We start from the raw sequence: 23,857 nt of genomic DNA on the forward strand, positions 1-23,857 counted from the left end.
ATGAAAATTGGTGAGGTTAAACAGAAGTCTAATTCCTGGAAGGCCAGAGCAGGTACAATTGATATTGTTAAAACGTATAGATATTTAGGGGTGATGTTTGGCAATCAGTGTCTTTTAAATTTCATTTTAAGGATCTAAGCGCCAAGACTGTGAACTTGATCCATGATTTTAAATGTTTAAATAAATCACTGAACTGTCAATCATATGATTGTATCCTTAAAGTAATCAACCTACCAAGTATACAACCAACTCTCATATATGGTTCTCCCATTACTAGAGGGAAAGACGTGAAGGTGCTTGACCTATAGATTATCAAGGTCTTCAAAGCAACTTTTGGGATTACCAAATCAGTGTTTCAAGCAGGAATAAGATTGGATTTCGGTCTCCAGAGACAGAGCCTGGTATCAAAGGGAGCTTTTTTTAAAATGTATGGTCGCATTGTCAACATCAGCCCCTGCATCTTTAGGGAATATTTGTTAGCAAGAAATAGACAAGTCTGTCTATGTGGCTAAATGGAGATCTTATATTTTAACTTCCCTATGAGATATCGGCCTGGAAAGTGCACTGCAGGATCTGAAAATTCCCAATTCTAAGTTAATTTTTAAAAAGCTGAAAAAAGCTGAATCATTTAAATTGAATAAAAATGCATTAGCAGAGAAAAAGTATGCATGGTATGTGATTAATTCATATCAATCCCTGCGTGTTCAGCCGTATCTGAATGATTTCTTTTCAGCGAAGTTTAAAAATATGTTATTAAGGTTACGTATAGGAATAAACCCAATAAAGGTGGGCACGCAATCTGGGATCAAGCTGTGGCCAGATTCTAACAGTAGATTTTGTGGATGGCCACAGGAAATTCTAGTACATATAGTATGTGTATGCCCTAAGTTGATTAATCTTAGACATTCAGCTTTGAGACCATACTTTTTGATACTTTTTGATAAGCGGTGTGAGATCTGCTCGACAGGCCTTAATCATGTCACTGTCTGGTGAATAGATTCTATTATTATGTCAATTGGTTAAATTTTGATTGGCAGTTGAAAAATGTCTGATACAATAAGGCAGATCTCCATAATTTGTATGGCTCTGGTGACTAATAGTTTTAATAGGTTTAATCGGCTTATACATTTTATCGCCTAATAACTTTTGTTGCGTGGGTGCTTATTTGAAATGTAACAATCTGGGTTACTGTCACAGAAAATTGATGCACTTTTATTGTTTTGATATGATGTTTGTTGCAATTACTGCTCATTAGCACTTTGAAAGGTAATTTGTGCAAGAAATGGACAATAAAAACGTCACTGCTATAGTCACTTCTGTACTTTATCATTAGCACTTTGAAATATAACATGTGTAATGTTTCATAGTAGAAATGAATGGTTATTTGTTAGAATATTTATTCATTTTGTACAAGGAAATAGTATGCTGTGCACCCCATCACTTTAAAATGTAAAATGTGCAATATTATCCTGCAATTAAGGATGTAGGGTGGTTAGGCTTAAGTTTATTGATACGTTTTTAAATTATATATATGGGACAGTTTTTTTATATTATGTGATGAGAAGATGTTTTGCTTGCAATGTGAATGTGTACTTTTTTGAGATGTGAAAATGTTGTGATTGCAATGATTTTAATTAATCAAGAAATAAAGATTATTATATTATTATTAGACTCTGTACTGCCTTGTTCTTTTATTTTTATTTTATGATTTGTTTTTGCAACGCTTCATTGTGGGAATTATGTGTTCCTTTTGGTCTTATGCACAATTGTTTTCACATACTGTGTTGTGATGTATACTTGTGCTACAGCAGTCTATTCTGCGCAATTGGTATACTTAACAACATATCCGCTGTATATTGATTGCAATATGTTTTATTGAACTGTAGAAACACAATAAATAAAAGTTCAAATTTTTTTTTTTTTTACTTGCCAAGACAGAGTTTAATATTAAAATTGTGCTATATTGCCTTTTATGCAAAGGTAAGGAGCTCTGAGATTGGCACTCTGAGACACTTGATCGGACAGACAATTTCCAGCAAGGATTTGAAGTGGCATTGTTATCTTGTTCAGCAGTTAATGCCTTAGCAGCAAAAGAAATATGGGCCATTAACATACCTCCAAAATACAGCCCAGAGTCTTATCAAAGGAAGCCAGATTAATTTCCAGATCAATGGACACTGAGGCCTTCACATGAAGAAACCCGGAATTCTGCTCTCCCTATATAATGAATCAGGAGTTTCATAGTTTCTGGACTTGCCCTGGAAAATGTCAATGAAGCAGAGCTTATATTACCTTAGGCATGGGTGATTCCACTAAAAGAATATTGTTTCAAGTGAATTAATCGAACAATGGAATAGTCTTGTTGACCTTGTATAAGGCACATAACTTGTATATGTGCCCCTTTAACGCAAATTAGAAGATATTGTCTGTAGGCAGTTCTCTTACAACTAATTTATAGAACTTGTAAAAATGCAAATGCTGCTTATCAGTCCGGAAAATTCCTGCAATATCAGCTTGCTATCTGAAATTTACACATCAGGCAGCTAAGCACTTGAAGGGTAAAACCCTGCAAGTAGTAGCCCCAAGATTAAAACTCTGGAAGACAGTGGACTGTAAGAGCACTAAAGAATTAATCAAATAGGAAATTACCATCTATTTAATGATTGCATGTTTTGTGTTAGAATGATCAGTATTTTTAGAAATAATTGCAGCTTTTGACATTTAAGCTATAAACCGTCATTTCCTCTGAACCTCCATGGATCTCAGTTAACTCTTTGAAACAAGGAACAGATTCATATTAGCCATGTATAAAAGAACACTTGTAAGCTCATCATTTGACAGAATTGCATAATTTGTTTATGCACTTAGTCACTTTAGAGATACTGCCAGCTGAAAAGTGATCCTTAGGCTATGGTTTGTGCTGGCTAAGATAGTTTACTAGATTTTACCAGTGGAAATGTACCATCTAGGATTTTAATAACTGAAACAAATTAAGAATAATTCATTCCTATCATTCCTATTTATCTGTTATATCTATTGAGTAACAAACTAGATAAAGTAGGCTGTATATTTCAAAGACCTATTCTACCTTACATCTTCTTCCCAAGGTCACTTCCTCTGGGATGCTGACCCATTTCTACAGTAAGAAGATCTATTTTAAACTTAAACTTCCCCCCAGCTTTCTCATTTTCTTCCTCCCTTTTAAGTTTGGGCAGTGAGGTACCCACCTCCTCTATACCTAACTTTACTAGGGCAACAACTAGCTTACCCAGAGAGGTTACCCAACACTTGAGCAACCCCACCATGACCAACAGGGTCGGTCGATAACTTACTTTTGGCCATGGGGTCTGCCATGGCCATGGGGTCTGCCTCCCATTGCTGCTACCACAAAGGCCAGCACCTAGCAGAGGCTACTGGCAGCAGTTAGAATCCAGAACCACACCCTCAGCTCTCTACTGACAGGTAGCTGAGCTGCTTTAGGGGCAACAGTGGGTACGTGGAATGTCTCTTGCTGTTTAGATTCCGGGACTACCAAATCATATGGCGGACACCCTTCTTCTGCTCTCGCTTCTGTCAGTGCAGGGGCAGCACCTTGCTGTTTGACACCTGCCTAACAGCTCAGGAGTTCCTTGTGGTGAGGTGAAGCCTCTTCAGTGCCAATTTTGGGTTTCTCCCTTACTGGGACAGATGACCCTTGGCTCACTGGAACTCTCTTTAAGAGTGGCTTACATTTACTCTTCCTTTTCCCTTTCTTTCGGGACCCCTGTGTCCTAACTGGGGGGACTGGTTCCCAAGGCCCTGGCCATCCATTCCTCTTTGGGTTCAGACCATCCTCTAGGAGGTCATTGTCCAGGAGAAAATCTAAGGGGAGGTTTGCAATGACTACCACCTTATATCAGCTAAGGGTACCCTCCCATTCTAGGGGCATTATGGCTACAGGTTTTGTGGTAACCTCACTTGGGGCTACCCTTAGTCTCTCCGTCCACATACATGTCTCTGGGACACCAACCTGTCAATTGCTATAGTGTGTCTGGAGCTTGTGTTTCACAGGACAATGGCAGGGATCCCATTCATCTGAATGGAGTGGAAGTAACTACTCCCACCTTCAGGGATCACCAGTTTACCATCTGTAACTGTCTCCCAGCACAATGCTGTGAGGACTTTCTCATCTGAGGAGTTCTCTTCTATGGTTACACTGCACAGACCAATGCTAACTACCTTCTTGGAACAGGCGGGATCATCACTGAAGTGACCTGACTGCTGACAGTTACAGGGTAACATTTTGTCCAAGTAATTGGGGTGGGATCTGCTCACCTCCTTTTAAGGATTATGGGATACTGAGGGATTCTTTGTGGTGGATTTACCACTTCCCTTCCTGGCTTTTTGGGTCTAACTCCCCCCTCCCTCCGTCTTGAAGTTTCCCCCCAGGTGCTGTTTGGTTACACTGGTTCTCACCCAGTCATCAGCTGTCTCTCCTGGTTCCCTGGGACTAGGCAGCTTTGAGTCCACTAGATACCGGTATAACCTCTCTTATATACAATGAGTCAGGATGTTCTCCTTAAGGAATAAGCTATACAGCCCCTCATAAGTACTGACTTTGTTACCTTTCATCCAGACATCTAGTTCATTGAAATGTCCACAAATTCTACCCATGGCTGTGAGTTTACCATCGCAGGCAAAGGGCTAAATAGCAGGGATGATTGTGTTTGTGCAGGAATTAATTGTGTTTTGCTCCTTCTATGTGTGCTGAATAATGCAGCATACATAAAAAAAAGCAAAAGATGAGGAGGAATAAAACAATTTGCCTCGTTGCGCCATGCTAACGCCTCCTTTTCAAAGATGTTAGTTTTTGGCGCTGCCTGATTTACAGATCTTTTTAAATCTGGTGCAGTGTCAAAAAGCAATGACTGGAATGCCTGCAGCAACACCTATTGTATGCCTCTTTGCAGCAGAAAACTTCAGCGTGGAGGGCCATATTTATGAAATGGTGTTAACCCATGCAAAGTTTATTTTATGACCCAGTACTGCTGTTAAGTTTTACTGGCTTGTTTGTAGTAAGATTGGAAGACCTCTTGTTTTCTGGCACAAAATGAAGCTGGTAAAACATGAGATACTGGTCTTGGCTAAGAGCATACCACTAGTGAGGCATCTCATCAAGCCTGGTTCTGTTACTGAGCTGAGTTGGTTTTTAGTTACTGTAACATAGTGCATTATAATCCACAAATACTGTTTTCATTAAACTAGCCAATACAAGAGCTATAATACATGGTGTTAGACTTGTCAGCCTTAGGGTGGTCTTCCCCCAAATGTTTTGCCATTTTTCTAGATTTATGCTTCTACAGGCCATAGGACTCTGTGTAATTTACCATGGCTAACCATTGCTAAAGTGCTTGTGCTCACTTCCCGAAACATGATTTGATTGGAATATACATAATTGGCATATTTTAATTGTAAGTCCCTTGTAAAGTGGTATACCTTACACTCAGGGCATGCAAATTAAATGCTACCAGTGGGCATGCAGCACCTTTTGTGCTACTCACTTAAGTAACAGTTCAAAGCATGTACCAGGCATGCCATTGCAGCCTGAATGCATTGCCACACTGCCATGTTGACCCAGCTTTTAAACCCCCTTGCCAAGCATTAAACTACTCCTTTATTACATATAAGTCACCACTATGGTAGGCCCTATGTAGCCCACAGAGCAAAGTGCTGTGTAATTAAAATATTGGACGTGTAATTTAATGGTTTATATGTCCTGGTAGCGAAAACTCCCAAATGTGTTTTATTTCCTACTGTAAGGCCTACTCCTCCGATCGGATAACATTGGGGATTACTCAGTACATTTAGTAAGCTGCATTTCCTGAATGAGAGGAGGTAGATGTGTCATGTCTGCCACCTATGGAATTGTTGTGATAATGATAAACCCTATTTAATGGAAAAGTAAAATTTTTCATTACAATTTTGAAACTGTCACTTTTTGAAAGTTGGAAGTTTCCTGCTCTTAGCCCTATGTGCCTGCAGCCTGTCTTGGGCCATATGACTGGGTGTAGCCAACAGTTAGACTTTATGAATTCCTCCCAGACATTTAAACAATAGTATGATTAGGAGTGCCTCAATAGGTTATCAACTTGCAGGATGGGGTGTGACTGAGCTGATCACAGCCCCACTTGCACCTGAATAGACTGTGTCCTGTCTCCTCACAAAAAGCTTAACAACCCTGTATTTTCACTGCAGCCAGCTTGGATTCAGGGCTGTTGAGGCAGGGGGACCTATGCACTGCAAAGAACCTTTTCAGAAACTTCTCCCACCTTCCAGAAGGGCACCAGGGCATATAAATATTATCTCAGACCCACTCTTCAGTTCACTGCAGAATAATTCTCAGAGGACCACTTGTTGCTATGACCTGCTGCATGCTCTGCCTGACTGCAGCTGTACCAGGAAGGACTGCTTTGCTGCCCGAAGCCTGCCTTGATCCCTCAGAGGCTGGTCCTGCTGTTCAAACCTACATATACAACTGGACACAGTGGCACCAAGAGCTAGTTGTCTGGCCTCCTGTTCAGAGCCACAGTGACATAACAGGTTTCCATCTTATTGAACCCTTGTCAGTTTGAGTGAGTCCTGGACCCCCAAGAGGCCTCTATCTACTCCTGGTCCCTTGGTTATGGTGCTAAAGATGCCCAGATGGCCATTTTCCAAATCTGAGGACTTACACACAATTTGGCCAAAAAGTGCTCTAAGAACCAGGAGGAGACCAGGACCAACCTGCTCACCTGTTCTCCTAAGGTACATCCCCAGTCAGATTGACTTTTGCACCTTCTCCCTATATGTTCTACTCTGCAGCAGCAAATCCATTTCAAAGGACCTTCGCCAAAGAGTATCCAACCTCATAGAACTGTCATTGGCTACAGCCCTCTGCCTAATCCCACTGGAGATTTTCTACTTTCATTGCAGCGACTAAGTCTAAAAAGGATAATCCTTCACTGTTGCTTTGCCCCATGGCCATCCGATGATGACGCTCCCTCCTCGGACACTCCTGCAGGTTTTTCCAACTGAACTTATACCTTCACAGACATTTTCTTTAAAAAAACTTCTAAGTATGAAGGTAATCGCTGACTTGGCCCAATCCCTGACCTGGCCCAATCCACTTAACATTTGATATGTACAGATGATCGGTTGGTGGTTTTGTTCATAGGGAAACGGCGCCACAGGGTATTTCCCTGGTATGTATATTTCAATATCCTCTATCTGTACGGTGCTAAAAGGTGAAGAGAACCACCTGCCTCCCCAAACTCTGCGGCCTGAGCTGCAAATATAACATTAACAAGGATCCCTAGCACACGTAAAAGTTTTCATCAGCACAATAAATGACAGTAGTAACTTCGTATGGCAACACAAATATATAGATAATGGTCAAAAGAGATTTCTTCATTCTTTTATCCTTTGTGTAGACCTTCTCACGTGTGAGTTCTGTGACAGATCGATAGCCAACACGTGTTTTGTCGCTTCTGTTACATATACGTGCAACTTTTTCAAGGCTGTACGAGAGATAAACATAGTCACTATTGTTCAATCTCTGACATGTACATGGCTCTTAAAGAGCCATGGTCGCTAATTGGACCCTACCACATTCATTTCCCCATGGTGGAGGACCATGACGATTTGGATGTAGACTTGTTAGTAGCATGGGAACAAGAGTTAACCAACAACTCGAACAAACTAATGGCAATACTCATAGAAAACTGTGATCAGAAAGCTGCTAGGTTCCAAACAGAAATAGAAGCTTTGGAAATTGAAATAAAATCCTTAAATCTACCTGAGGCTCCAGACAAAAATTACAGAATTTTAAATGATGTGTTGAAACATCATTTAGCGGAGATCAAACAGAGAAAGACAAAAAAGCTAAGGAGGGATGAATATGACTACCTCAATGGCAGAATCTTTACATTCACCATAAAATATGATGAGCTAGTGACTAAGGATAATCAGAATAAGGCTGAGGAGGACCCCTCACTCAGTTCTAGCTCAACGTCCATAGACACACCAGCTACTAGTGGTGGAGATTCGGAGAGAGGGGAAGGATCAACTGATACTGTGACAACCGTTTTTTAAAGGAGGAACAACCTATCAAGGGAGGAACAGGGAACAGAACAGGCATATAACATCAGGCCAAAGACAAGAAGGGCAAAAAGAGGGGGGAACAGGGGGAGAAAGGGCCGGGATGAGAATGAGATCCTGGAACCAGAAGAAATAGATGACGTAAATGCATTGAATCTGTCTGCCAAATGTTTATCCACTAATGACCTCTCACTGTTGAAAAAAGGTTTAGGCTTTTGTCCTAGTAATGATGGTGACATATGTGAACTAAAATATGATATTTTTAAGTTCGTCAGACGTATACAGATTAACAAGCATTTTCTAATGTACAATGAAATGAATAAAGCATCTACAATACCGCAATACTCACATTAATTAAGTGAAATTACTATTCAAGACATTATGGACACTAGACTGTTAATGTCGTTAAGATGAAGTTGTGAGTACTGAAATTGTTATGAGGGACTTTAATGTGATTAGTGATATACCTGTACCCAGTGGTTTAAAAGAGAGGTCTAAATGGACACCAACACTGTACGCAGGAAATAACATCGATATATCCCATAAGCTAGTATTAGCTTATTTGGACAAACATAATCCCAAGACACGATGGGTGAGGAAAGGGTTTGACAACTTATCATGAGGGGAAAGTCTATCACTCAACAATCTAATGAAATATTTTAGCCTCACTATCAAAGAGGCAGACAAGGGGGGGAACATCATAGTCATGACCAGCACAGACAACGATGCAGAGATACTCTCCCAATTGAGTGATACAGATTGTTATGAACTACTCCCAGATAATCCTATTTGTAAATTGACAGAGTATATCAACAGACATCTAAAACAGTGGCATGGTATAGGTCTACTTGATGATGAGAAAATGAGTTACTTGAAGGTAGACCGACCATGATAACCATGTATTTACACGCTCCCTAAGGCACACAAAAACCTCCCATTCCAACCCGGGAAACCCATCATATCGGGCAACGAAGGCCCTACAGAGAGACGTTCAGAATACGTGGACATATTTTTGAAACCCTTGGTGAATAATTTACCATAGTTTATTCGCGACACCAAGCATGTTCTGGGTACTTTATCCGATCTGACATGGGATGAGAATTTGAGCCTAGTCACTCTGCACATCACAGCTCTATATACGAGCATTAAGAGGGAATGTGGACTCAAGGCTATTAGCAAGATCCTTAGTGCTAGGTCAGCCAGTACGTGGGAGCCCAAGGAAATGGTTATCAATATGATAAAATTGATCTTAGACAACAACGTTTTCCTTTTCAAAGACAAATGGTACAGGCAGAAGCAAGGCGTTGCCATGAGCTCCAGATTTTCACCTTCGTATGCCAACCTTTTTATGGGTTGGCTGGAGGAGGTGTGGATCTGGAGCACCAACAGGATGCAAGGGAACGACTCAATCTTATTTTGGGGTTGATATATTGATGATTGCCTGATGGTATGGACTGGTGATAACGAAAAACTAGAAGAATTTGTAAAACATCTTAATAACAACGACTATAATATCATGTTCACTCATGAGCACAGCAGAGAGAAAATCACTTTTCTTGACACAGAAATTTACATATCAGAAGGCGATTTCATGTAATTGGATATTACATGTGTTCAGTGCTCACCCCTATCACAAAATCAGGGCAATCCCATATGGAGAGCTCATCAGGGCAAGGTGTAATTGTAGCTTTGATCGTGAGTTTGAAAAATGTGCAGATACCATGGTGGCACGCCGCAAAAGGACAGGATATGACAGACATCTCTTAGATAAAGCAAAATCTAAGATAAGCAAAATCAAAACACAGGACACCATAAAGGAACGAACTGAGCAAAACAAGAAAATACAAGACAAAATCAGAATGGTAACAAAGCATAATGCATTGTTGAGAATTCTTGTCGGAAGTCTGAACAGACATTGGCATATATTGAGGGGCGACATATCCTTGGGCAAGTTTATCAACTATATATATATATAAACATATTTAAACTTTACAGAAACATGTAGTCACTGGATGATGTCATCAGTGATGTCTTTTGAGATGTCATCAGTGATGTCACTGAACATGTTATGAATGATGTAATATGTGAAGTCATCAGCAGTGCATTGCGGGGCCATGAATTATAGTTAGCTCAACTAACTATAACGGGCGAATTTCTCTGGTTTTGTACTAGTGAAATGTCCAACTAACTATAACGTCCCTGAAACCTATGGTTTTTTCAGTGAATTTGTACGGTTTTTAAAAGCTAATTTCTTACTATTACATTCCTAAAATCTATGTTTTTTTCAGTGAATTTCAAAGGTTTTGTAAATTATCATTTCTAACTATAACGTCCCTGAAACCTATGGTTTTTTCATTGAATTTCAAAGGTTTTTTAAATGATCATTTCTATCTATAACATCCCTGAAACTTGTGTTTTTTTCAGTGAAATGCTAATTTCTAACTACATCTAGATAGGTAAACATGTGCAGAAAGAAAAGGAAAGGCGCAGAAAGAAGCAAGAGAAGTGCAGAAAGAAGCAATAAAAGTACAGAAAAAGGCAGGAAAAGTTAAGAAAAAGGCAAGAGAGGTGCAAACAGACGACAAAAGGTACAGAAAGAAGCAGGAGAAGTGATGAAAGAGGCAAGAAGGCTACAGAAAGAAGCAAGAGAAGTACAAGAAGAAGCAAGAGAGGCACAGAAAGAAGCAAGAGAGTTGCAAAAAGAAGAGAGTGAGGTGCAGAAAGAGCAAGTAAGGTGCAGAAAGAGGCAAATGAGGTGCAGAAATAGGCAAGAGAGGTCCAAAAAGAGGAAGAAAGGTTTAGAAAGAGGCAAGAAAATACAGAAAAAGGAAGAAAGGTGCAGAAAGAAGCAAGAGAAGTGCAGAATGAAACAAGAGAGGTGCAGAAAGAAGCATGAGAGGTACAGAAAGAAGAGAATGAGGTGCAACAAGAGGCAAGAGAGGTGCAGAAAGAGGCAAGAGAAGTGCAGAAAAAGGCAAGAGAGGTGCAGAAAGAGGCAAGAGTGGCGTAGAAAGCCAAGAGAGGTACAGATAGAGGCAAGAGAGGTGAAGAAAGAGGCAGGAGAGGTACAGAAAGAGGCAAGAGAGGTACAGAAAGAGGCAAAAGAGGTATAGAAAGAGAGAAGATTGGTGCAGAAAGAGGCAAGAGATGTCCAGAAAGAGGTAAGAGGTGTAGAAAGAGTCAAGAGAGGTACAGAAAGAAGAAGAAAGGTACAGAAAGAAGCAAGTGAACTGCAGAGAGAGGCAAGAGAAGAGCAAAAATAGTAAAGAGAGGTGCATAAAGAGACAAGAGAGGTACAGAAAGAGGAAGTAAAGTTCAGAAAGAGGGAAGAGAGGTACAGAAAGAGGCAAAAGAGGTACAGAAAGAGGCAAGAGAATTACAGAAAGAAGCAAGAGAGGTACAGAAAGAGGATAGTGTGCTGCAGAAAGAGGCAAGAGAAGTGCAGAAAGAGGAGGGGTGCATAAAGAGGCAACAGAGGTGCATAAAGAGGCAAGACAGGTGCAGAAAGTTGCAAGAGAGGTATAGAAAGAGGCAAGAGATGTGCAGAAAGAGGCAAAAGATGTGCAGAGACATGCAAAAGAGGTGCAAAAGAGGCAAGAGAGGTGCAGAAAGATGCATGAGAGGTGCAGAAAGAGGGAAGAGAGGTGCAGAGAGAGGCAATAGAGGTGCAGAAAGAAGAGAGTGAGCTGCAGAAAGAGTCAAGAGAGGTGCAGAAAGAGGGAAGAGAGGTGTAGAGAGAGGTAATAGAGGTGCAGAAAGAAGAGAGTGTGCTGCAGAAAGAGGCAAGAGAAGTGCAGAAAGAAGAGGGGTGCATAAAGAGGCAAGAGAGGTGCAGAAAGATGCAAGAGAGGTATAGAAAGAGGCAAGAGTGGTGAAGAAAGAGGCAAGAGATGTGCAGAAAGAGACAAGATATGTGCAGAGAGATGCAAAAGAGGTGCAAAAGAGGCAAGAGAGGTATAGATAGAAGAGATTGAGCTACAGAATGAGGGAAGACAGGTGCAGAAAGAGGCAAGAGAAAGTGCAGAAAGAAGAGAGAGAGTGAGCTGCAGAAAGAGGCAAGAGAGGTGCATAAATTGACAAGAGACAACTAGATTGCTAACATTCTATATTTATTACAAAAGTGTGGCATGCCTGACGTCATCTTGATGTAATCAAAACTGTAATACCTAAAGCATTTCCTTTAGTAATTATAGAAATGAGAGGGTCTTATTTGGATAGAAATTATGGTTAGTGCTCTAAAATACTAAAACAAAGACATATTTTCTGAGTTTTCAAATAGCGACAAAGCACTTTTAAATTATTTGTTATCTTTATGTTATTTAATCCAGTTGACCACTTTTTTAATGTTTTTTATTTTATTTTGAACATAGCATATAAACATTTAATGATACTTCTTCCATAAATTAAACCAATTAATTACAGGAATCAAGACACATGCTATACAAAATGAAAATATTGGGCATAGAATACTCTTAAAAATTGCACATCACATCGAGCTAATAACTTTCCATTATTTCCATTCTTTCCATATTCTATTTACTTTGACCATAGAACCAAGTCTCCCTGCATACATGGTTTCCCAATCAAAAATGTTATTCATTTTATGTATCCATTGATAGAGGGATGGGACTATTTCTGATTTCCAATTTGCCAAACATTCAACTTTGTTAGTTGTTATGGTCCAATAGAAGACTCAACAGAGTCACTACAGTCAGTATACGACTTTGTCTCTGCTCAAATAGGATATCTTGTAATTAGAGGAGACTTTAATTTGTTAATTAATCCAGCTAGTGACTCGTCACTACCCCAGAAATCTCTGTCTAAACCTAAATCTATTAGGCTATGTAGAGATCTACTATGTGATTTGAGGCTGGCTGATTGCTGGTGCGATGAATTCCCCAATGAGAAGAAGTACACTTGCCAATCAAAGAGAAATCACTCGTCCTCACAAATTGATTTTTTTCTTGTCTCATACGCTCTTTTAAGTACCAAATCAGAGTTCATTGAAAATTCTTTTTCTGACCATGCATTAATCTTGGTTCAATTTTCAATTCAAACTCAAGCCCAAACTGAGTTTAGATGGTCATTAGATAAGTCTCTTCTAGTTGACAAGAATTGGGTGGCAAATGTACGTTCACTTTTAGTGGCTTTGAAGGCTTTGTTTCGAGGGGAAGCAATTAATTATACTGGATACAAGAGAAGCAAAGAGAAGGAAGAAAAGCTGCAGCTCGAGAATCAGTTTACTAGATTGACGGCCCAATATTTAGCAGCACCCTCCAGGGAAAATAAAATTAAGCTCTCTCTGTCTAAGTATAATCTACAAGAATTGTTTGTCTCCAAAGAAATTCTAGCACATGACGCAGTTTTACAGAAAAGGTATGAGAAGAATCAGCATATAGGCAAATATTTAGCATGGTCAGTAAAACGAAAGGGTAATTAAAATACTATTAAATTCATAAAGGACCCAGTTACTGGTAGATCTACTTCCCATCCTCAGGAAATTTCTGCCATTTTTTTGGATCACTATAAGAAGCTCTTCTCTGATCCTTACAATAGCTCAGTAGAGGCAGCAGATACCTGGATTAATGGTATTAATTGCCCTTCATTGTTGATGGAGCAGGTAAAGTAAAATTTTGTATACCTCCTCTATTTTGCATGACATTTAATTACATATTTATTCCAAATATTAACTGGTACTAATTTGTGTAAAGTGGTATGACTAACCAACAATTGCACCTTAATAAACACAAGATACATGTGGGACTAAAATGCTAATTGCATTGCAAATAATTAAATGATTAACTGTGGTACGCAAACTAACTTTAGGATGTGTTGAAATAGAGAATTGCATGATTCATGTTGCTTTTGTGATGGTTTGTGCTTCCAGTGCTGCAGAATGGTGAGTATTATTGCTTTAAATGTTGCTACAAGCTAGGAAAATACTAATATATATTAGGATTAGTGCGGGTTTAAACATTAGTATCTTCATATCCATATATTAGTTACTGTTATATTTGTTTTTACTTAAGTTGGCATTCGGGCCTACTAGGCCGCACTACTTTAAATGGAGTTTGGAAGTGGCCACCGTCATGTGAGCGCGATGTCTACTGCGCAGACTCGGATGGCTCTCAAGATCTCCAAGTGACCTCCGACGAGAACAGATATGTTCCTTGTCAAGGATAGGTTCATGGAGGACTGCCAAGATAAAGGCTAGTGTGAATGACAGAGGGGAAAATGAAAGACCTGTACAAGAAAGCTTACATGTTGTTACTTTGTAACTTTTGCCTGTGAAACTACCAAATGAATACAATTGAGAAATGTCATGCCCGGTCTCATGGGAAACAGGCAAACCTGGGAAAATTCAAGAGACTTACTAAATTCAGAGGATTTAGCCAATCAGAACACTTTCTATCCCTAAATCGTTGCGTATTGTCCTAAAAGTAAGGAGGAAAAGAGTATAAAAGAAAGGGATTTAGAAGAGGGGGCATCAGCTGCAGTTGGTGTGGAGAGTGATTTGCTGGGTTGTTGGTTCGTTGGATCGATCGCCCGGTCCTTTGGCTGAATTGTGGAGACTGCATCGTGCTGAAGGAGATTTCCTGGATTTACCTGGGTTTCTTGATTATAAAAGGACGATTCCATCTGAAGGGATTTGATTATTGCTGTGGGTTTTTCTGAAAGTGGTCGCCAATGTCACAATTTAGGTAAATATAAATGTTATGTCAATTTATGTTAAAGGTCAAAGATTGGAAATCGCTCAATAGGAATACGATTTGAACTGTAATCCTGAATATGCCAAAACAGAGTCACCTAATTAGATAAACTAAATTTTGATTAATAAGAAACGAGTTTGTGATTCTTTAATAAGGTATTGAAAGTTAACCGAATGGTTCAGAAGCTTTAAATGTGTTTTAGCTGGTTCTAAATCACCATCAACCAGTCCAACTAATTGGTCCATCCACCAAGTGGTGGAGTGCCTTGATGTTAAAGTTTGGATTCTATAGGTACAGAGGTATATAATGTATATAATGTAAAGGAATTACTCCCGGTAGGTAACAAGGTACCTCCTCATTTCCAGCGCTTCTTTCCCTCCTGTGTGCAGACTAGTGTGAGACGGATGAGTGTTGGTGTTATGGGCCCCACCAATGAATGTATGTATGAATGAGTGAGCTAGTGTGGTGACAAGTCTGTGGCATAGGGAGGATATGTAAATTTGATGTTTTCCGATGGAGCAGTTTTCTGGTAGCAGAGTTATGGTTATTTTGGCTAGTTTGGTGATTAGTAAGGGGTTTTATTGCATTGGTTTGGTGATTATTGATTTGTGTTCTAACACCTTATGTTGAGTTGTGTTGCGTTTTATGTTGTCAATTGGTTTGAAGACTTCTGGGACGTAGGAAGTTGGTTGCCTTGTATGTAGACGGGGAAATGTGTGGCAAGTGAAGTCGCACAGTGCATTGTCTGGTTGCCCTGTATGTACACGGGGAAATGTGTGGCAAGTGAAGTCGCACAATGCATTGTCTGGTTTCGAGTTGATAACATCATCGTGTGTAATCGGTAGGGACATTTTCAGTGTGAATGTGCGTGAGTGAAATAGCAACACGTTCTCTCGTGAAACTCTGGCCTTAATTCTCAGGAGCATCATAGTCTCCACATGTGTTTTATCCCCAGAGAAACGGTAAGCCTTTTTGCTTGTTAGAAGGGTAAGGTAGAGGGAAGTGCTACTTTATCGGGGAAACAGAATAATTCTGTGGTAGGGTAGAGGTAAGCGCTGCCTACTGGAAATACAGAATTCTTGTGTTAATGAACAAAACTATCTCTTTGGTTTAGCGAAACAGGCAATGGTGATGCTTTTATGTTGTTAATAACAGATTTTGATTAAAGAAAACGTAAGAAAAGTTTGCTGATAACATTTGTAAAGGAGGGTTCAGCAGAAGCAGGAGTAGCAAGAAACGCTGACTTCAGAAAGACCGCGCTGGGATTGGCCAGTCGTAGAGAGATAAAGCTTTCACGTATTGGTGCGTTGGTGTGAGCCGCGCTAGGAGTGGAGAATTTGCCAGTGTGACGTAGACGCCCCAGATTGGTGTGTTAGTGTGAGTCGCGCTGGGATTGGAGAACTTCAGAAGTGACTTAGAAGCACAGGATTGGTGCGTTAGTGTGAGTCGCACTGGGATTGGAGAGCATACGGAATAGTAGCAAGGGAAGTGATTTGAAAAGTCTAGTGATACAGAACTAGGAAAAAAAAATGATGTACTACGATCCACCTGAGAAAGAGAAAAAAGCATGGTTTGGGATAATTAAAAGCCTATTTCAAAAGGATAAGCCGATTGTGACTAGGGAAGGACAGATACTTCCTCCACCGAAATCGCCTGCATCTTTTATAGTAGCGAAGTATGGGTACCATACATGTATTTGGCTAGAGAATTGGGCAAAGTATACAAAAGAGGATGGAGTTCTAGCGTTTCCAGAAAGTGGTTCATTTAGTTTAGCGGTATTAAGAAACCTGAGAGAAAGAATGATGAAGTTAGAACCGAGACCTAGACCTACTCAGTTCGAGGCTTTGACGGAGTGGGAAGAACAGATGTATGAAAGGGAACGACATTGGAGTGGAAGAAGGTATAATTACATGTTTAGTAGACAGTGTGGGCAGGAAAGTCATGAGGACCGGATGAGAATATGGTGGAATGCAAACATGACGCAAGGTATGTTTCCTTTGAGAAATACTGAAGAGACAAGTGGAAGAAAGTGTACAGAAAAGAGAAACAATACAGGGTCAGAAGGGTATAAATATGGTGTGAATGAATCGGAGGATGAAGTGCTAGAGGACATGTTTTATAAAAATCATCCTCCGTGTCAACCAAATTCTACGTTGCTGATGCCGAGTGCGCCGGTGAAATAAACCATTCTAAATAAAAATCTTGAGCAAACGCCACCTGATTTAGGGAAAAATAATCCATTTAGAGACTCTGAAATGTCACAACCTGTTAGGACTGGAAATGAAAATTCGGTTGAACTAGCTAGAACTACTCTGGAATTAACTGAGAAAATTAGAGAATTAACCAAAAATATGGAAGCAGTAACTGTACCTGTAACTATAGTATAGGGCCGGTGATGCCTGTCTTTGATAAACAGAAAGATAGTGAGCATTGTTTAACAGTACCCTACCATAGTAGTAAACTAAACAAGACAGAAAGAAGTGGAGCTGGAGGTAATGCATGGAAAAATATGGCAGGAACACCAGGTTTAAGTACTCCTAAAAATGTGACTGTAAATTAAAGTCCTGCAAGTAAGACACTGATGACAACAGAATCGGCAACAGAAACCCCAGACAGAAATACAGAGAGAATAAGAAGTGAAACAATCCCTGTAGGTCCCACTTCTGAAGAATTAAGTGATTGGTTAAGGAGTTTAAAGCGAAAAGATACAGAACCTCAACCTTTAGATGTGGCAAAATTAAAAGTAACCTTGGAAGAATTAATAGTAGGGACTATTCCAACGGAAAAAATTAAAAGCATTTCAGGACGAGGAGATAATGTTTCTCTGTAAAAGTATAAGTTGGAGAGCGAGGAGTTTGCATGAGAAATTGGAAGAGACAGCGAGTGAAATCGGCACTGACTTTGAGAAAATAAGATCATTGCAGAAACCATATAGAGTAGATTTTTCTGAAAAGTATATTGAAAATCTGAAAACTGCAGGGAGATTGACTCAAATTAAAGAACTAATTACCTTGTTAAGGAAATGGGGTGATGTAGATAGATGGAAAAGTAGATGGTTTCGAAAGAGAGAGGATACGACAGATAAGACTTTTTCAGCATTTCCGGTAAGAAGCCAGTAGTAACTGAATGTCCCATGAGGGAGATCCCAGGACGGGGTTATGTACATGTTCCCTGGACTAGGCAGGACATTTTGTAATTTACCAATGATTTCCCGAGGTTAAGAGAAAAATCAGTTGAGTGGTACCAACAGGTAGAAAGGTTTGTTAAATTGTTGAAAGTGTTGTGGATAGATCTGAATGGTCTTTTTGATATAATTGTACCTGCAGATTTATGAGCAGAATATAAAATTACAATAGATTGGCCAACTCAAGAGTACCCTAGGGATCCTAAAACGGGAACCCCTGATCTGGAGGGAATGAGGAAATATGAACAGGTAATTACTTGTTTGAAAAACAAAGTGCCGCCAAAGGAAACTGATTGGATAAAAATTGATAGAACTCACCAAGAGGTTAAAGAATCTGTTCACGCTTATTATAAAAGGTTACTGTTAGCTTTTAAGCAATACAGTAGTGATGAGAAATTGGGCGGGAAGGATTTAAGTCATTTTGTATATCGATTTGTTTATGGTTTAAGACCTGAGGTAAGCGAAATGATCAAACAACATACAGTGGATTGGCAGAATAAAAAGATAGATGAAGTGTTACCACATGCAAAATATTTTAGTGATGAAATCGAAGCCAAACAGCGCAAACTGAAAGAGAAGGTGATGTGGGCAAGAGTTAAGGTAGCGGAGAGACAAGAAGCCCTGCTGATTGAGCAAGCTAATGGCATGGGCCAAGTCAGACAAAAACCTAATATTGGAAAGGGAAAGGTACAAATCAGCTTAGAGGAAGCAAAAAAGAAATGGCCATGTCATAGTTGTGGAAAATTAGGGCATTGGGAATCCGAGTGTAAATTGCCCCCGAGTGCTAATGGTGATAATGCATCATTGAATCCACAGGTGCAGAATGAGGTGATTTGTCAACCGCTGTGACAGCAGCAGGTTGGTACCCAACAGTGTCAGGTGCCAAAGCCACCTTTTCCACAGAGCGTAAATCCTCAGAGGCACAGTAATGAGATAGGATTCTACACCGAGGAAAAGGTAACAAAGCTACCGCGCACTAGTGCTGTTTCGCAGTATTGGCTGCAGCGCGATGAGAGTGAGTCACAAGAGAGTTATTGACGGTGCCTAGGAGAGGAAGAGGAGTGCGTACTTGGCGCAACTCTAGAGGTAGACCAGACAGGACCCTTTGTGGATGAAAAGGTAAATGATGAAAATATTGCTTTCCTAGTAGATACTGGTGCTACTAGTTCAACTGTTAGAACAGCTGACGTTAAAAACCTTCCTCTCTCTGGTGACACAATCGAAGTAGTTGGAGTCTCAAATAGACAGATAAAAACGTGCTAAAATTAAAATAGGGAAATTCACCGACATGCATCGATTTGTCGTGTGTGACACTAGCCCCATGAATTTGTTAGGGAGAGATTTGTTGTGCAAAATGAATTGCACGATCTTCTGTACCCCTGATGGCATAGCTTTTGAAACTCCTGATGAGGATGCACTGTATATAATGACAGTGGCAAATTCAGAACCTGAAACTACTGAGGCATTTGTTGTATTTGATCCGGAGGAATTGCCTCAGGAATTGAAGAAAACAGTGAAACCCGAGGTGTGGGATTTCACAGGAGAAGATATGGGATTGATGAACAGAGTAGATCCTGTGAAAATAACTGTAAAAAGAGTAGGCTACCCGAATATTCCCCAGTACAAATTGACACCAGAAATAATTGCAGGAGTGATGCCTGTAATAGACAAAATGATTGAACAGGGAATTTTGAGAGAAATAATGAGTAGTCCATGTAATTCTCCGACCATGGGTTTCAGGATAGTACAAGATTTGAGAAAAGTGAATAAAATTGTTGTGCCCTGCTGTCCCATTGTACCGCATCCTTCGGTAATCCTATTTCAGGCGGCCGCGCATGCGCATTTCTCGGGAGAAATGTTCATGCGCCGGTGCCCGCGCATGCGCATTCGTGAGGAGGAAGCTATCCCGGAAACATCAGATGGAGCCCCGGGACGCGGCAGCTCAGGTAAGTCATTTTTTCTTGATATAATGATTATAGTAATTGTAAAATGAGGGCGGGAGGGAGGCAGGTGGCGGCCAACTCTGCTCCGCCGCGGGGTGTGCGTAGTATGCCCCTGCTATGCCTACTTTGCGTAGCGCGAAGTGGGCAGTTCTACGCACACTCCGTGGACGGAGCAGAGCAACGCGCCCACCCTTAATAAAGAGGAGATGAAGGCTTTTAGACAACTGAGAGAGAGCTTGTGTGAAGCACCAGCTCTTGGAATGCCTGATTACGAAAAGGAATTCGAGCTATATTGTAGCAAGAGAGATGGATGTGCACTCTCTGTGTTAGTACAATGGCATGGAAAATTAAGATGACAGATTGCATACTTTTCAGCTGTACTAGATCCTGTAGCCGTAGCTTTGTCTGGTTGTTTGTTTGAAAGCAGTGTCTGCTACCTGTAAGAGTTTGGAGCAGAGTGAAGGAATTGTGAAGGGGTATCCTGTGAGAGTGTTTGTTCTCCATGATGTTGTCTTTTGACAAGAAGCCACACACAATTTATGACGCATAGTCATCAGACTAAATATGAAATGATCATTCTGGGTGCTACAAAGGTGAGCCTTGTAAGGTGCCTTAATGTAAATCCATCAACATTGCTACCTCATGCTGTGAATGTTGAAGTGAAGGATGATGTGGATCATGACTGTTTGGAAGTGCTTGATTTTTGCACTAAGCCGCGTCTGGATATAAAAGATGTGCCGATGAAAGAAAGTGATTATGTGATGTTTGTGGATGGGTCATGTCTGAGAACTGAAGAGGGAATTCTGAGTGCTGCATATGCAGTATGTACTGTAGCGGCTGTGTTGGAAGCATCTTGCCTGAAAGGAGTAAAATCAGCTCAGGTTGCTGAATTGTTTGCACTGAACAGAGCATGCGAGTAGGGAAAAAACCTGCGAGTCACTGTGGTTACCAATAGTCAGTATGGATTTGGAGTGGTACATGATTTTGGACAGATTTGGTCTCAAAGAGGGTTCTTGACGTCGAATGGAACTCCCATCAGAAATGCTGAAGTGGTTGGAAAATTGCTTGAGGCGATACAGCTTCCTAAGCAAATTGCAGTTGTAAAATGTGTAGCCCATTCCAAGGGTACAGACGTGTCAGCGGGCAACGAATTTGCGAATTACATAGCGCAGTATTGTGCGCGGAACCAAAATTCCTTGAATCGGAATCGGGAAAAGGAAATGAACTCATGTCCCTTGCTTTTTACTAATACTGTGAGTACCTGGGATGAGGTGAGGCAGTTACCGGAAGAGGCAAGAGAAGAGGAAAAGAAACAGTGGATGAAATCAGGATGTGCACCACGTTAGGTAGACAAGGTTTGGGTTTATCGTGATGGAAGACCAGTAATGCCTGATAGCATGATCTCTACCATGGCACGGATGTACCATGGACAGGCACCTATAGGTAGGGATGCCATGATTAGACTTTTCAAACAGAGCTGGTATAACGCCAAGTTCCGGCTTGTAGCTGAGAGCCTTTGTCAAATATGCCTGATATGTCAGCAATATAATCCAGGTAGAAATACAGTGGTGAGTTTGGGAACTATAGGACGGGATGGAGGTCCTTTCACCAGAATGCGGTTTGATTTTATTGAAATGCCCACATGTAATCGGCTAAGATATGTCTTAGTAATTGTCTGCCTGTTTTCACGTTGGGTGGAAGCTTACCCGACCAGAAGGAGCGATGGAGTTACTGTAGCAAAACTCCTATTGTGAGAGTTCATTCCTAGATTTGGTTTCCCAGTAATGATTGAATCAGATAGAGGAAAGCATTTTCAGAATTAAATTATAAAATTGATTTGTGAAGCATTGAATGTACAACAAAAACTACATTGTGCCTATCGCCCAGAGGCTTCTGGACTAGTGGAACAAATGAATGGCACCATTAAAAACAGATTGGGAAAAATGTGTTTGGCCACAGGTCTAAAATGGCCAGATGTCCTGCCTCTGGTCCTCATGACTACTAGGTCGATTCCTGATAGGAACACTGGCCTGAGCCCTCATGAAATTATAATGGGTAGAGTAATGAGACATGTTTTCATTCCTGTCAACAAACTACTGCCTATATCTGAGGACTTCGTTTTGGATTATTGCAAAGGGGTCGGCTGATACCGTTCATTCTGTGTTTCATCAGGTTGGACCAGATGCAACCACCATTGAAAAGAAGCCAGCTCATGATTTGAGTCCTGGAGACTGTGTATGAATCAAAGTTCATAGAAGGAGAAATTGTCTGGTCCCACGCTGGGGGAAACCACGTCAAGTGATTCTGACCACGACGACTGCTGTGAAGTGAGCCAAGGTAAAGAATTGGGTTCATGCTAGTCATACTCTTCAAATCCCTGGTCCTATAAATATACCTGAAGAAGAGTATTTGGAAGAGTCTGATACCAGTTCTGAATCAGAATCAGAAGAAATAAGAACAAGACAAACCCCAAGAATGGGAGAAGCAGAGTTGAGCCAAGTTGCGGATCCAGAGAACATACCACTGAGGAGACGACTGGAAATTTCCGACACTAGCTCCGATTCAGAGTCTGAACAGGTAGGAATACAAGAAAGGATAAAAGAAAATATTGAAGAAACTGAACAAGAAATTCTTGATAAAGAAGCACCAAGTGCAAGCACGAGAGAAATTCTGACTTAAATAATAGAAATAAAAGGTGAGGAATTAGATGCAGACCGAGAGGGTAAGATTTTTGCGGAAGACCCCCTAGGAGGTGTAGGGACAACACCCATTCAGGTAGAAGAAGGGACAGTTAGTCTGCAGGAAGATTGCATTGAAGAAACACGAGGAGGGAAAAACGTAGATAGTGAACCTGAGGTCCTGAGAATAAAATCCAAAGAAAGTAGAAGTCAAACTGATACAGAATCTGAAAAAAGTGAAGGAGAAGGCCAAGGAGGACATATCTTGAGGAAAAGAGCTTGGAAAACAGAGCGAGGTGAGAAGGGGAACAGGTTGAAAAGACCATCAAAAGAGGAAATTTGGCCTAATAAACTTAAAAGATTGAGATACCGACTAACGAAAGTAAAATCTTCTGATGCTGAACAAGTGAATGAAGTGTCTCATCAAAAGAAATCAGAAGACACTGATCAGGCACACTTGAAAAGAGTAAAGAGAATAAAGAAACCCAACCAGAAGTACAAGTCACCAAAGTGGACGTATGTGGCACTTCCTTATATACAAGAGGAAGCAGACAGCCAAGGAATTCTAGGAGTGACTGTACCGGAAGTGGTTGAAGAAGAAGAAGATTCGGGAATCCTGAGAGTAATCTTATCTGATATCAGAGAAGAGACGGATGATCAGGAAGTTCTGAACCAAGATTGTGAAAACAGAGACAAAGACGATCCATGCCCGGATTGAAGTGTCAAAGAAAGACACAGGGAATTTAAAACACTGGACAAGACATGTAACTGAAAGAACCAAGTAGGCACCCAAAGCCTTAGAAGGTAGAAAACCTACATGGTTTTCTACCTTCTCCGAAGATCGTGTAAAATGTGTTTTTGTTGTACAGGATTACTAATGCTTCTATGGATCATATTAGCAATAACGATTTCATTTAGGTTGGCATTTGCAAGAGTAGAAAACCACACTGAGAACAGGACTAATAGAGAAGAGGTTTATGATACTCATGTTACTAAACTGGTAGATAGAACAGATTTCCATAAGGATAGGTCTATAAATGATTTTTCTAATATTGTTTTTTCAAAGTTACTGTACGAATATGTAAAGACTATGGAAGTTAGAGATTGTTATGTTTGTATGCAGTTACCTGCATCGGTGTCAGAAGGTGTCACCTATCATCACCTTCCTTTGACATATGGGATAACTTGTAGTGTATTAGCAAGTTTATTCTATAGAACAAGGAAATT

Source organism: Triturus cristatus, chromosome 8, assembly GCF_964204655.1.
Source record: "Triturus cristatus chromosome 8, aTriCri1.1, whole genome shotgun sequence".
Taxonomy (NCBI): Eukaryota; Metazoa; Chordata; class Amphibia; order Caudata; family Salamandridae; genus Triturus; species Triturus cristatus.